Source organism: Balaenoptera ricei, chromosome 14 (genome assembly GCF_028023285.1).
Source record: "Balaenoptera ricei isolate mBalRic1 chromosome 14, mBalRic1.hap2, whole genome shotgun sequence".
Lineage (NCBI taxonomy): Eukaryota > Metazoa > Chordata > Mammalia > Artiodactyla > Balaenopteridae > Balaenoptera > Balaenoptera ricei.
Window position 1 is genome coordinate 91810574 of NC_082652.1, and position 5744 is coordinate 91816317.

The following is a 5744-nucleotide window of genomic DNA, read 5'->3' on the forward strand; positions in this document are numbered from 1 at the left end:
AAAAAAAAAAAACAAACAAAACTCCTCAGAGTTGTTGCTCAATGAATATCGTTATTACAAGCGTCCAGTACGTGCCAATCACCGCTTCAGCGCTGGCGGTCAGGCCTGTATCATGAACGGCCCGGGTCTGCGCTGCGGCGGGGAGCGTGCAGGCGGCGGGACCTGCCACCAGGTGGCGCTCCTCCTCCCCGACTCTGCCCGATTTCTTCTTCATTGTCTCCATTCTGCTCCTGTCTTTTCCTTCTTTCCCTTCCGTGCGTACACTGCCATCCCTGGATCTAGTCACCTGCGGATGGAACCCAGCCTCGCCGTTTCCACGAGGGCGGCCTCCACCTTGGCGGGGGGCGCGGGGAGCTCAGGGGCCCCGGCGCCGGTGGGAAGTGATGGTGACCGGCCAGGGCGCTGGCTGAGCGCGCGAGCCTGCTCCCCCTGCATCTGTCCCGGGCCCGGATCCCCTTCCCTGTTCCCCCCGCCCCGCCTCTGCCTGTGTGATGAATCTCCAGACCCTGCAGCTCACCCGCCGAGACCCGGCCTCGCCCCCGGCTCCCCAGCCCGGGGTGGGGCGTTCACACCCGGACCACCCCGGGCTGGTCCCCAGCCTCACGGGCCTTGCCTCCCCTACAGATCTCCCCGCCTGGGGAAGCGGATTCGACAATCCAAAACCTAGCGGGGGAGACCGACTCTGCGCTAAGAGACCGGACAGCATCAAAGTGATGGTGTGACTGTGTGGCTGGGGGCGGGGTGGGGGCGACGCGCTGGATGCGACAGCGGGAGGGCAGCCAGCGGGCCCAGAGCGGGGACGCCCAGGTCAGGACACCGCAGCGCGGGGGACACAGGCTCGGGGCTGGGGAGGGGTCTCCGGGGGAATTAGAAAGGATCACGATGAACAACTTGGATTCTTCTTGCGATAGGGGAAAAGGCTGGTCCACGAAATTATGTTAGAATTAAAACGTGCATTTCTCACATGACAAACCAAAATGGGCCACAGAATGGAAAGGCGTTTATAACACATTTACCTGATAAAATATTAGTATTCGGAATATATAAAGAATTACTATAGATCTTATAGGAAAAGACATAAACCTAATACTTAAAATAGGCAAAAATAAAAACAGGCAAATCAGTGAAGAGGAAAAACAAGGGAAGAAAAGTTCAACCTCACTAGAAATTAGGAAAACTCAAATAAGACCCCACAGGTTGACAAAAATTAAGCAGTCTGGTCATACCGGACGGTAATGAGGGTGTTTTCAGACGCCGCTGGTAGGAATGCAGGTTATCGCGCAGTCACACCAGGAATCGTTTTAATCTCAGTAACTCCACTCCTACAGCCCAGCATACTTATGTACACATGTACAAGAATGTTCAGAGCTATTTGTAATCATAAAAATAATAAGAAATAGCCTAAGTTTCACCAACAGGATAGATAAGAAAATTTAATATAGTTATATAACAGAACTGTTTACAGCAGTGAAAAGGAACAAGATACATATCCTATCACAATATAGAAAGAGAAAATAGATGCACAAAGATACATACATTCATAGGCACTGGGGCTGGCTGTGTTTAGGGCTCAGGGCAAATGGGGTGGGATGTGCCCTCCCTTTAAACATGGCTGGTTCTGTGGGCCCGGCCTCCCAGGGAGGGGCGGCCACTGAGCCTCAGCGTGAAGCTGGGGTCTGAGTCTGCTAGTGAATCACGAGTACATTTTCGTTTTTCTTACAGCCCACAGTAACGCTCACACCTGTGATCAGCGGGCAAACAGGACACCCCGACCCCTGACCCCTGGAAGTGTCCTGCTCAAGGGCCACCGACTTTTAACTGTTATCCAACAGACTCTCCCTGGAAAAAAAAAAAAAGTGTTTGATGGTGTTTGGTTGAAATACAGAGCAGTCACAGAGTTAAAACTGCTCGGGACCTCAGAGAGACACTAGTTCAGCTTTCTCATTTTACGGTCTGAGACCTGGAACGGTAAGGCGATTTTCCTGGGCTCACACAGCCTGTCACCTCTGTTTTCTGTCAGCAACTCTGAGGAATCTCTGGGAGAAAATGTGTGGGAAGTTTTTAAGCCATAGTTCTTTCTTCCGGTGTCTTAGTCTCCTCACTGATGGCAAACCTGATTTTCCCGCTGTGCCAGCCCATCACTGCTGCTCATCAGGAACCACAGCCGCTTTCCTTATTGTCCAGGACACTCTCCCCCTGCACTCATCGTCTGCTTCCTTGCTTGAGTGGTGTTTGAATAACGTCGTTCCTTACTTCACGTCAGCTGACTGTGCTTTTTGAAATCATGCTCTTGGTAGCTCCCTAGTTTACCCCTAACCCACCCCCGGTCGCTTCCTTGCCTGCGCTCACACCATCCCGTCCGTGTGGGCCTGTGCCTGTTTTCTTGGGCTACTGAGTGCTTCTTGAGAAAGTCGTGAGACAGGCTGATCGGTGTTACTACGGTTCTAGCTTATACCTAGTAACCATTTTATTTATCTACTTATAAGTTATTATTTCTATTATCATGTTATTTCAATTATCTTAGGGGCCAAACTATACACCTAGTAACCAATTTATTTACTTATCATAAGTTATTATTTCTATTATATTATTTCAATTTTCTTAGGTGCCGAACTATACACCTAGTAACCATTTTATCTACTTATCATAAGTTATTATTATTTCTATTATCATAATATTTCGATTTTCTTAGGTGCCAAACTGAGTCGGTTTATTTCTGAAAGTACTCCAGGCAGTTTCAGCTTCAGGCAGATTTCAGAGTCTAGTTCAGTTTGGAATCTGTGAATTCAAGCAACTCTGGAGTGAACTCAGATTCCCACCCCCCAATCTCAGCTTCTCGAACGGCGAGGTATGTACTTAACTTGCTCATCTGGTGTGGGAAGGAGCACAGGGCTCTGGATACCTAGAGACCTGCTTTCCGATCTGAACTCCAAGACCTACTGTGTGACCTTAGGCAAGTTATTTAACCTCTTTCGACGGACTTTTGTAAAATGGGAGTCTACACTTCTATTCCTGGGACAACTGAAAGAGATTAAACGTGTAAATGTGCCTGGTGGCAAATTAACACCCAAATGTTTTGCTTCCATCTTCATTTTAACTTGAAAACTGGCTGCTGGTATTTAATTCTTGACAGATGAGAAACAAACAACAACAAATCAAAAAACCTAAACATTATTTCTATGACTTGAAAACTGTGCTAATGCTAAACTCTTCCATAAAATTCAAGAGGAAGGAATACCTCACAATTCAGTCTATGAGACCAGTATTACTCTGATAGTAAGACCAGAAAAACACATTACAAGGAAAACTACAGACTAATAACCCTCATGAACATAGATGTGAAAGTTCTTAACAAAATTTTAGCAAATCAAACATTCATTCATGATAGAAACTCTCACCATCTAGGGAAAGAAGGGAATGTCCTCAACTATAAAAAACCTATAGCAAAAATATAATTAATGGGGAAAGACTGAATTCTTTCTAATATGAAAGAGGAAAAAAAATTGCTATTATCGTGTCTATCCATTAGTACTAGAACTATTATTAGAGGTTCTAGCCAGTGCAACAAAGCAAGAAAAAGAAAAAAAGGTTCCATATTGGAAAATAAGTAAAATACTTAATTTGTAGAAATCATAATCATTTATTTTAAAAACCCTTGGGAATCTACAGAAAAAGCTAGACTGACTTATAAATAAGTTTAACAAGGTTTCTGGATAAAGAGACAATATTGAAAAATCAATTGAACAATCAAGTTGAAGCTAGATAAACAATATATTTAATAAAACCTCAAAAATACGAAATGGGAGGAATACATTTGACAAAAGATGGGCAAGGCTTGATCACTGGAAACTACAAATTGTAGCAAAGAGAAATTAATGAAGACTTGAACAAATAAAGATACCGTGGTCATAGATTGGAGGACTTAATATTGTTAAGGTGTGAATTTACTCCAAATCAATCTAAGGATTCAAAGTAATTCTACTCAAAAACTCAGATTTTTTAAAAAAAGAAATTAACAAGCTGATTTTAAAATTCAGGAAATGTCAAAATGACTTAGAATAGGCAAAACAGCTTTGCAAAAGAACAAATTTAGAGAACTTAACACTACTTGGTTTCAAGACTTATTATAAAGCTACAGTATTAAAGACAGTGTAGCGCTGGAGAAAAAATAAGCAAAAAAGTAATAGAACAGAGTTTAAAATAGACCAATACATATATGATCATTTAATTTTAAACAGTGTTGGCATGGCATTTCAATGGAGAAATGATAATCTTTTAAATAAAAGGTGCTGGAACAACTGGATAGTATATTGAAAAAAATAAAACTCAACCCTTACCTCATACCATATACAAAAATTAACTCAAGATGGAGAAAGACCTAAAAATAAGAGCTAAAACTTCCAGAAGAAAACATAGAAAATCTTAGTGACTTTGGCAAAGTTTCTTAAAAAGGATAAAAGTCATGGAACAATTGGTAGTTTGGACTTCAAAAAAATAAAAACTTATGCTATTCAAAAAACACTGTTAAATGGAAATAAAAAGGCAAGCCACATACTAGGAGAAAATATTGCAAAACATGTATCTGACAAATAAATTATATTTGGAATATTTAAAAAACTCTACAATTTAATAATAAGATGACAGTCCAATTAAACACGGGCAAAAGATTTGGACAGACAGTACCTCGAGGACAATACACGGACGGCAAGGAAGCAGATGACAACGCTCAACACCCTTGGTTATTAACAGAAAGGCAAGTCAACACCACAATGAGATACCGGTACACACCCAGCGGGAAGACTAAAAGTCAAAAGGCTGACCATTCCAGGTGGTGGGGAGGAAGTGACCCAACTGGAAGGTCATGCATTGTGGGTAGAAATGTAAGACAGTACAACCACTTTGGAAAACAGTTCAGTAGCTTCTAGAAAAAGATACTACCATATCACCCTGCCATGCCACTCCTAGGTATCTACCCAACAGAAAGGAAAGTATATGTCCATGCCGAGACTTGACACAAATGTTCATAGCAGTTTTATCTGCAATCAGGGCTGGTATGAGGGCAAGGCAAGTGGGCCATTTGCACAAACCTGACAGTGAGCACCTCCTTAAGTTTGCACACAAGGTGCCCTGCTTCTCTCACCCTAGTCCGGATCCTGTTTATAACAGTCAAAACCTGCAAACAATCTAAACCTCCATCTCAGGTGGGTGGTTAGAGAAGCCGTGGTCCCTCCACACACCGAAACACTATTCCGTGCTTATTTCAACAGCGCAAAAAATGGGACAATACAGAGAAGATGAGCATGGTCCCTACACGGGGACGACTGCAATTTTGTGAAGCATTCTGTATTTTTATAAAATAAATAAGTCCTAGGAATGTAACGTAACCATAGTTACTAACGGTAACTATAGTTAGTAATACTGTATTGTATATCTGAAAGTTGCTAAGAGAACAGATCTTAAAAGTTCTCAGCATGAGGAAAAAACTGTAACTGTGTGTGGTGACGGATGTTAACTAGACTTACTGTGATCATTTCACAATATTTACAATTATCAAATCATTATGTCGTACACCTGAAACTAATACAATGTTATATGTCAATCATATCTCAGAACAAAAGGAAAAGAAATAATATTCAGCAATAAAAATTAATCAATTATTGATTCATGCAACAACATGGATAAATTTCAAAACAATTATTCTGAGTGAAAAAAGTTAGACAAAAAGAATACATATTGTATGAATT

The 5744-nt window shown here is 42.0% G+C and overlaps 1 pseudogene; it reads left to right on the top strand.

The window, feature by feature from the left end:
* The first annotated feature begins 5251 nt into the window (after window positions 1-5251).
* LOC132348314 (U6 spliceosomal RNA) lies at window positions 5252-5351 on the top strand (annotated as a pseudogene).
* The last annotated feature ends 393 nt before the right edge of the window (window positions 5352-5744 follow it).